Below are 10,423 nucleotides of genomic sequence, written 5' to 3'. Positions count from 1 at the left end.
TGTGTATGTGCGCGCGTGTGTGTGCGCGCGTGTGTGTGTGTGTGCGCGTGTGTGTGCGCGTGTGTGTGTGCGCGCGTGTATGTGTGTGTGTGTGGGCGTGCGCGCGCGTGTGTGGAGGCGCGCGCGCGCGTGGGCTGCTGTTGCTGCTCCGCTTGTGCAATCGCAGCGCGCGCGTGCGTTCGTGCGCGTGCGTGCGCGTGCGTGCTCGTGAAGAGAGGGAGGGAGGGAGGGGTTGGCGGGGGGGGGTGGGGATAATTGAGAAAGAGGTGAGGGAGAGAGCGGTGGGGAGATGAGCCGAGGAGGAGAGGAGAGGGGGTGGAGGAGAATTGAGAGAAAGAGGTGAGTGGGAGGGAGACTATGAGGAGGAGATGGAGGCGAGGAGAAGGTGAGTGGGGGAGGGGTTAGGAGTGGGGTGAGTGGGAGCGAGGAGGAGGAGGGTGCGACGACTCTGTCTAATTGTATGCGTGCACGCGCGCGCAACCAACTCATTCCGGAGCCAGCCACTCGCTCCATTGAGTCCCAGAGCCACTGGCAGTCCGCACACTACACAGTACACACAGTACACACACAGTACACACACACAGTACACACACACAGTACACACACAGTACACACAGAGTACACACTACACAGTACACACACACAGTACACACACAGTACACACACACAGTACACACACACAGTACACACACACAGTACACACACAGTACACACAGAGTACACACTACACAGTACACACACACAGTACACACACAGTACGTACACAGAGTACACACACAGTACACACACAGTACACACACACACAGTACACACAGTACACACACAGTACACACAGTACACACACAGTACACACAGTGCACACACAGTACACACACAGTCAGTGGTGTGTGTGAGTGGTGTGTGTGAGTGGTGTGTGAGTGGTGTGTGTGAGTGGTCTGTGTGAGTGGTGTGTGTGTGAGTGGTGTGATTGGTGTGTGTGAGTGTGTGGTGTGTGTGGAGTGTGTGAGTGGTGTGTGTGTGTGAGTGGTGTGTGAGTGTGAGTGGTGTGTGTGAGTGAGTGTGAGTGGTGTGAGTGAGTGTGAGTGGAATGTGTGAGTGGTGTGTGTGTGAGTGGTGTGTGAGTGCTGTGTGTGAGTGGTGTGTGTGAGTGCTGTGTGTGTGAGAGTGTGTGTGAGTGGTGTGTGTGAGTGGGGTGTGTGTGTATGTGTGTGAGTGTGTGTGTGCTCTGTGTGAGTGGTGTGTGTGTGCTGTGTGTGAGTGGTGTGTGAGTGGTGTGTGTGAGTGGTGTGTGTGAGTGGTTTGTGTGTGTGTGAGTAGTGTGTATGTGAGTGTGAGTGGTGTGTGTGTGTGCTGTGTGTATGTGAGTGTTGTGTGTGTGTGAGTGCTGTGTGTGAGTGTGTGTGTGAGTGTGTGTGAGTGTTGTGTGTGAGTGTGTGTGTGTGCTGTGTGTGTGAGTGGTGAGTGTGTGAGTGCTGTGTGTGAGTGGTGTGTGTGAGTGGTGTGGGTGTATGTGAGTGGGGTGTGTGTGTGTGTGTATGTGTGTGAGTGTGTGTGCTGCGTGTGAGTGCTGTGTGTGCGTCTCCGGAGTGTTCGCGTCACGGTTAACGCGCTGCGCCACGAACCCGCCTACCCGAGTTCGATTCCCGTTCGCTGCCAACACCAGTGGCAATTATCTGAACCGGTCCTAGGCCTCCCCTAGGTCGACTCAAATGAGTACCTGGGGAGACAAAGGCGGCCGGGAGTGGCGGTGCTGGCCACCTATCCCCGTCGTGTACCGTGCCGGCTTTCATAGGTTCTGCTCGCTAACAGCACTTGCCCCAACAGTCTGTTGAGGCTGCACGGGGGATCCTTGTCTGTGTGCGTGTGCGTGTTTATGTGGGCGAGATAATAAATGTGTGACAGTGGTGTTCGCGTCTTTGTCTGTGCGTGCGCGCGCGCGTGGAGCGGTGGTGCAGCGGTTAGGGCGATGCTTCGGCGCTTCGAAACCCGGCCACCCGACTTCGATTCCCACTCACGGCCAACATATAGTGACGATTATCTGAACCGGTCCTGGAACTCCCCTAGCTATGTCGGCTCAGCCTCAAATTAGTACCTGATGCGGTGCTTTAAAAAGACATCGCCACGAGGGAGACAAAGGCGACCGGGCGTGGTGCTCGCCACTCAACCCCATCGAATGCCTTTGCTTGCCTTCATAGGTGCTCGCTAACAGCACTTGCCCCAACAGTCTGTCACGGCTACACGGGGGATCTTTGTCTTTGTGTCTACACATGCATATGGCGTGAGTATGCACACATATAATTAATTATATATCATCACGCTCCAAGCTCGGAGGGTGGCGTTAACCTGTTTGTGTATGCACAAGTGCGTGTGTGAATGTGTGTGCGCCCGTGTGAGTGTGTATGTGCGTGTGTCTGTGTGTGTGTGCGTGTGAGTGTGTCTCTGTGTGTGTGTGCGTGTGAGTGTGTCTCTGTGTGTGCATGTGAGTGTGCGTGTGTGAATGTGTGTGCGCCCGTGTGAGTGTGTATATGCGTGTGTCTGTGTGTGTGAGTGTGTGTGTCTGTGTGTGTGTGAGAGTGTCTGTGTACGTGAGTGTGAGTGTGCGTGTGAGTGTGTGTGTGTGCATGTGAGTGTGTCTCTGTGTGTTCGTGTGAGTGTGCGTGTGTCTGTGTGTATGTGTGCGTGTGTCTGTGTATGTGCGTGTGTGAATGTGTGAATATGTGTGCGCCCGTGTGAGTGTGTCTGTGTATGTGCGTGTGAGTGTGCGTGTGTCTGTGTCTGTGAATGTGCGTGTCAGTGTGCGTGTGTATGTGCGTGTGAGTGTGCGTGTGTCTGTGTGTGCGTATGAGTGTGTCTGTGTATGTTCGTGTGAGTGTGCGTGTGTCTGTGTGTGTGTGCGTGTGTCTCTGTGTGTGCGTGTGTTTGTGTATGCAAAAGTGTGTGTGTGTGAATGTGTGTGCGCGCGTGAGTGTGTCTGTGTGTGTGCATGTGAGTGAGTGTCTGTGTGCTTGAAGGGGGGAGCGGTGATGTAGCGGTTAGCGCGCTGCGCTACGAACTCGACTTCGCTTCCAGCTCACGACCAACACCAGTGACGATTAACTGAACCGGTCCTGGGGCTCCCCTAGGTCGACTCAGCCTCAAATGAGCACCTGGTGCGGTGTGTAAAAACATCGCCACTGTGGAAGACAAAGGTGGTCTGGCGTGGAGCTTGCCATCCACCTCCTCGTGTACCGTGCCGGCCTTCATCGCTGCTCGCTAAAAGCACTTGCCCCAACAGTCTGTTAAGGCTATACGGGGGATCTTTGTCTTCGTATCAGACGCGGCGGTGCAGTGTTTAGCGCGCTCACAGCGCTTTGAAACCGGCCACCCGAGTTTGATTCCAGGCCACGGCTAACATCAGTGGCTCGTAATATCCGAACACATCCCGGGCAGCCCAACGGTAATCAGAGTGACCACTTCACAATGTGTCTGTACGTGTGTCTCCATGTCCGTATCCATGAGACGCACAGACGTACACACAGACGTACACCACAAAGGTCCGCCCTATAGCCTTAACATTTATCTGTTTAACTTTTCTCTACTTTGTACTGTTGATGGCTCATCGGATTTCTCCGGTATGAATACTGATTCTAACTTTTGCTGTTAGCGAGCAGCACCTATGAAGGCCGGCACGGCACACGAGGGGGTGGGTGGCCAGCACCACGCCCGGCTGCCTTTGTCGCTCCAATGGCGATGTTTGCACATCGCACCAGGTACTCATTTGAGGCTGAGTCGACCTAGGGGAGGCCCGGGACCGGTTCAGATAATCGTCACTGATGTTTGCCGTGAGCGGGAATCGAACCCGTGTCGCCGGGTTCGTAGCGCAGCGCGCTAACCGCTACACCACCGCTCCCCACAAACACACACGGACACACACACAGACACACACGGACACACACACAGACACACACGGACACACACACAGACACACACGGACACACACACAGACACACACGTACACACACACAGACACACACGGACACGCAGTCACGCAAACGAACACGGGCGCACACGACGACTGTTCACACGACGCCCCGGGGTCATCGCGTCCTGTCCAGGCTCGACTCCCGTTCCTGGCGCGCTCACGACCCCGGGGGTCACCGTCTCCAGGGGGGTCGTTCGAGACGATTGGCGACACGCGGGCGCGAACAAAATTGCCAAACGGCACGGCGGTCTCAAATCACCTCCCACCCCCCTCCTCCTCCTCCCTCCTCGCTCCCCGCTCGGCTCGGGGTAGAGGCGCGGGTCGCGCTCGCAGGCCGCGTGCCCCCCCCCACCCCCCCTGCTCGCAGACGAGAGGCCTCCGCTGCGGAGGGAGGCTCCAAGCCGGCGCGTCGGTCCACTACTCTCCCACACTCGCTGGGGCAGATGTTTGTCGTAATTAGCGAGATTTGTCTCCCCTCGCCCGGTGGTGTGCAGGAGGGGTCTCGATCCCCGACCCTGAAGCTTGCTGCTGTATATTTGGAGTTTGCGTGTCTCTCTCATCATCGTTATCATCACGGTGGCTAGGAGATGTTAACTACCTCGCCTGGTGTGCAGGAGGTCGTGGGTTCGAACCGGACCCTGACGCCTGCTGCTGTATATTTGGAGTTTGCGTGTCTCTCTCTCTCATCATCACGGTGACTAGGAGATGTTAACTACCTCGCCTTGTGTGCAGGAGGTCGTGGGTTCGAACCGGACCCTGACGCCTGCTGCTGTATATTTGGAGTTTACGTGTCTCTCACTCTCATCATCACGGTGGCTAGGATATGTTAACTACCTCGCCTGGTGTGCAGGAAGTCGTGGGTTCAAACCGGACCCTGACGCCTGCTGCTCTATATTTGGAGTTTGCGTGTCTCTCTCATCATCACGGTGGCTAGGAGATGTTAACTACCTCGCCTGGTGTACAGGAGGTCGTGGGTTCGAACACGACCCTGACGCCTGCTACTGTATATTTGGAGTTTGCGTGTCTCTCCCATCATCGTCATCATCATGGTGACTAGGAGATGTTAACTACCTCGCCTGGTGTACAGGAGGTCGTGGGTTCGATTCCGACCCTGACGCCTGCTGCTGTATATTTGGAGTTTACGTGTCTCTCACTCTCATCATCACGGTTGCTAGGATATGTTAACTACCTCGCCTGGTGTGCAGGAGGTCGTGGGTTCGAACACGACCCTGACGCCTGCTACTGTATATTTGGAGTTTGCGTGTCTCTCCCATCATCGTCATCATCACGGTGACTAGGAGATGTTAACTACCTCGCCTGGTGTACAGGAGGTCGTGGGTTCGATTCCGACCCTGACGCCTGCTGCTGTATATTTGGAGTTTGCTATGCCTCTCTCTCTCCCGCCCGGGGGTCGCGTGGGGTTTTCTCCGGGTCCTCCGCCCCCCCCCCCTCTACATTGAAAATCAACATCGCACGCGTTGAGAGTAGAGTTCATTTTTCGATTAAAGCTTTCGTGACTGCAGGAATTCATCTTCTTGGTTCTTTCGGTAAAGTCACGTAGAAGGAAAATAATGAAATAATAAAAATAAAACATTATAAAATAATTCTCACGACGTTTCGGCCACAACGCAAGCAGCCGTCTTCAGGTGGAGAACAGGTCTATTTTCCTTCTACGTGACTTTACCGAAAGAACCAAGAAGAGTATATAGTTCATGTAAATGCTGTCGCAAGGTGTCACCCGTTCGGCGCGTCTGTCTTTCGCTGAGTAAGCGCGATGACTGAATGAACGTTTGGAGTCTTTTGTCTGCTGCTGTGAATGTTCCCCGTGGTGATGATGATGATGACGATAAGAAGCCACTTCGCTCGAGATATCATCTGAAAAATAAAATAAAAGATCGCTAAATCTTGACCTAAAGCTTTCGTGACTGCAGTCACCTAAGATAGGTTTCGAAGAAAATAACAAACAACAAAAAAACTACGACGCTTGTGTTCATCTTCTTGGTTCTTTCGGTAAAGTCACGTAGAAGGGAAATAATAAAATAATTGTTTTAAACATAATTAAATAATTCTCACGACGTTTCGGCCACAACGCAAGCAGCCGTCCTCAGGTGAAGAACAGGTCTGTCTTCTCCTGTTCTGTCGAGAATACAAACCTCTTCTTCACCTGAGGACGGCTGCTTGCGTTGTGGCCGAAACGTCGTGAGAATTATTTTATTATGTTTTATATTTATTATTATATTATTTTCATTCTACGTGACTTTACCGAAAGAACCAAGAAGATGAATCCCTGCAGTTACGAAAGAAGCTTTAAATCGAAATTTGACGCTTGTGTTGTGATCGAAACGTCGTAGTTTTTTGTCATTTTAACTTAAACCATCGACGTGACTTTACCGAAAGAGCCAAACAACATGAAAGGTAGCTCGTTAAGAGGTGCAATTACCCACACTTTACCCCACCGCATGCGAACTCACGTCTCCACGGTGGTGGTGGTGAACCCCTTCACACGACTCTGGCGATGCAACTGCAGTAAGATGACAACTCCCGCACGTGTTATGCCCCTTTATACCGGTAACCTTGCCGCATGACGGTAACCGGTTTTTTTTTTAGATGCGGTAACCGGTAATGCGAAAACCGAAATCCCCCGCCCATCATCGTCCCGTGTTTATACACCGCGCCAGGTAATCACTGTGTAACAAAACATATATGTTTTTCGATTTACAGCTTTCGTGACTGCAGGGATTCATCTTCTTGGTTCTTTCGGGAAAGTCACGTAGAAGGGAAGTAATAAAATAATAAAAATAAAACATAATAACGACAGACCTGGTTTTCACCTGAGGACGGCTGCTTGCGTTGTGGCCGAAACGTCGTGATAATTATTTTATTATGTTTTATTTTTATTATTTTATTATTTCCATTCTACGTGACTTTACCGAAAGAACCAAGAAGATGAATATATCTTTTGTTCCTGGGTAGTAAGTGTTATTTCCTAATTGCTTATGCCTAAAATGTGCAGAAAACGGCTGTTATTCCCCACAAACTTTGCTTTTGTGACCAGGACGTTGATATTTCTAAATGTAGCTATTTTCAACGAGCAAACGGGGTGTGCATGTGTGTCATTCCTTCACGTAAACTCCTGGTCGCAAAAGCAACGTTTGCGGGGAATAATATCCACTGTCTATACTTTTGATGCCTAAGCAATTAGAAAACAACCCTACCCATGCGCACAAATCGTGTTACCTCGTTCGTAAAAATTTCAGGCTGAGTGGACCTAGGAGAGACCCATAATCGGTTCAGATATTCGCCACAAATCTTGTCCGCGCCGGGAGTCGAACTCAGGGGGGGGCAGCTTGTGAGCACAGTGCCACGGCGACTTGGTAATCACTGTCCCCCTCGCCCCCCCACCCAGCCACTCCACAAGGCAATGCGTGCGAACTGTGCTGCACACACAACTACAAAGCTCCGTCTCACATCCTTCATGGTACTCTGGGGGCAAGTGCCGCGAGCGAGAACGCAAAACTCGCACGCGCACACTCGCTCCCGATACGTGCGCAGGCTGTGATAGAGACGCACACACACGCACACTCGCACAGGCAGTGACACACACACACAGGCAGTGACACACACACACACACAGGCAGCGATAGACACACACACACAGGCAGTGACACACACACACAGGCAGTGACACACACACAGGGAGTGACACACACACACAGGCAGTGACACACACACACACAGGCAGTGACACACACACAGGCAGTGACACACACACACACAGGCAGTGATAGACACACAGGCAGTGACACACACACAGGCAGTGACACACACACACAGGCAGCGATAGACACACACACACAGGCAGTGAAACACACACACAGGCAGTGACACACACACAGGGAGTGACACACACACACAGGCAGTGACACACACACAGGGAGTGACACACACACACAGGCAGTGATAGACACACAGGCAGTGACACACACACACAGGCAGTGACACACACACACACAGGCAGCGATAGACACACACAGGCAGTGACACACACACACAGGCAGTGACACACACACAGGGAGTGACACACACACAGGCAGTGACACACACACACACAGGCAGTGACACACACACACAGGCAGTGACACACACACACACACAGGCAGTGGCACACACAGGCAGTGACACACACACACGCAGTGATAGACACACACACACACACAGGCAGCGACACACACACACACAGGCAGTGACACACACACACACAGGCAGTGACACACACACAGGCAGTGACACACACACACACAGGCAGTGACACACACACAGGGAGTGACACACACACACAGGCAGTGACACACACAGGCAGTGACACACACACACAGGCAGTGACACACACAGGCAGTGACACACACACACAGGCAGTGACACACACACACACAGGCAGTGACACACACACACACAGACAGTGACACACACACACAGGCAGTGACACACACACACAGGCAGTGACACACACACACACAGACAGTGACACACACACACAGGCAGTGACACACACACACACAGGCAGTGACACACACACACAGGCAGTGACACACACACACAGGCAGTAACACACACACACGCAGGCAGTGACACACACACAGGCAGTGACACACACACACACAGGCAGTGACACACACACACACAGGCAGTGACACACACACACACAGGCAGTGACACACACACACACAGGCAGTGACACACACACACACAGACAGTGACACACACACACACAGGCAGTGACACACACACACAGGCAGTGACACACACACACACAGGCAGTGACACACACACAGGCAGTGACACACACACAGGCAGTGACAACAACAACAACAACAACCGCCATTCGCCACTAAGTGGCGGTGACGTCACCACGATGCTTGTGCCAGGCCAAGTGCACCTTGAGGCCACGTGAAGTGTCGAAAGCCCGCTGGCAGGAGGTCACGGGGCAGACCCAGGTGCCACTGGTCGACTGACCGAGATGACCGAGATGACTGGCTGATGCACCACCTGTGCCCCCTACTGTGCCAACTTGCTGTGCTTTAGCCACCCGGCGCTCCGCTCGTTGTTGTGAGCGTCGCTCCTCCGCCCTCCGTTGTTGTTGGAGGGCGACTGCCTCCAACTGCCCAGTAGCGTCCTTCACGAGCCTCCTCCACTGAGGCCGATCTTGACACCGCTGGTACCAGTCATCGGCAAGTCCACTCAGCTCCACGTCCTCCTGTACCACATCACTCCATCTCTTCTCCAGCCCGTGCCGCGCCCGTCTAGCCCCCTCGATCCGGCCGAACAAAAGCTGTTTAGGCATGCGGTGGCTGGGCATGCGGGCTACATGACCCAGCCAACGCAGCCTTGCCTGCCGGAGGAGCTCACTGATGGGACTTTGCCCAGATCTTTCAAGGATTTGTGAGCTCCTCACACAATCCAGCCTGGTTAAACCCAGGATGGATCGTAGGCAGGCCAGCCTAAATGTTTCCAACCGGCGAAGATGCTCCACCAGGGGGGTCCACGTCTCGCAAGCGTAGAGAAGGGAGGGAATGACCGTGGCCGAGAAGACCTGAAGCTTCGTGCGGAGCGACAGACCAGGTAGCTTCCACACAGCGTTACGCAACCGATGAAAAGATATTGCCGCTCGACTGATTCGGAGTGAGACCTCTGCTGATAGACTGGAGCCGGTCATAAGCATACTGCCCAGGTATGGGAAACTCTCCACTCTCTCCACAACTGCCCCATCACCAATTGGGAGTTGTGGGGGTGGAGTGTCCGATGGTACAAAATACCCAGGCAGGTGCTTGGTTTTGGTGGGGCTGATGGTAAGGCCCCACCTCTTAGTGGCACGCTCCAGTCTCAGCAACAGCGCCTCCAACTCCTCTTCTGAATGAGCAGCTATTACCAAATCATCGGCATACATAACGTGGTTGACCAATAGGGAGCCATCCCTTGATCGCACCCGGGCGTCGATCAGCCTCCCATTATATCTGTACCAAACGGAAATTCCCCCGGTACAGCTATTGAAGGCTTCACAGGCAGTGACACACACACAGGCAGTGACACACACACACAGGCAGTGACACACACACACACACAGGCAGTGATAGACACACACACACAGGCAGTGACACACACACACACAGGCAGTGACACACACACACAGGCAGTGACACACACACACACAGGCAGTGACACACACACACACACAGGCAGTGATAGACACACACACAGGCAGTGATACACACACACAGGCAGTGACACACACACACACACACAGGCAGTGACACACACACACACAAGCAGTGACACACACACACACAGGCAGTGACACACACACACAGGCAGTGACACACACACACACAGGCAGTGACACACACACACACACAGGCAGTGATAGACACACACAGGCAGTGACACACACACACACAGGCAGTGACA

General features: G+C 53.3%; 1 protein-coding gene across 1 annotated transcript in view; it reads left to right on the top strand.

Moving 5' to 3' along the window:
* The first annotated feature begins 278 nt into the window (after nucleotides 1–278).
* LOC133352362 (uncharacterized) overlaps nucleotides 279–10,423 on the top strand; it is a 60,696-nt gene continuing 50,551 nt past the window's right edge. The window contains exon 1 of the mRNA XM_061567958.1: nucleotides 279–339. The gene's annotated coding sequence lies outside the window, so the exon portion shown is untranslated. The remainder of the gene's footprint in view (nucleotides 340–10,423) is intronic.

Source organism: Lethenteron reissneri, chromosome 40, assembly GCF_015708825.2.
Source record: "Lethenteron reissneri isolate LAM-NWPU_2019-01 chromosome 40, ASM1570882v1, whole genome shotgun sequence".
Taxonomy (NCBI): domain Eukaryota; kingdom Metazoa; phylum Chordata; class Hyperoartia; order Petromyzontiformes; family Petromyzontidae; genus Lethenteron; species Lethenteron reissneri.
Note: the sequence above shows the minus strand (reverse complement) of the source record. Positions and strands in the feature narration are given on the sequence as shown.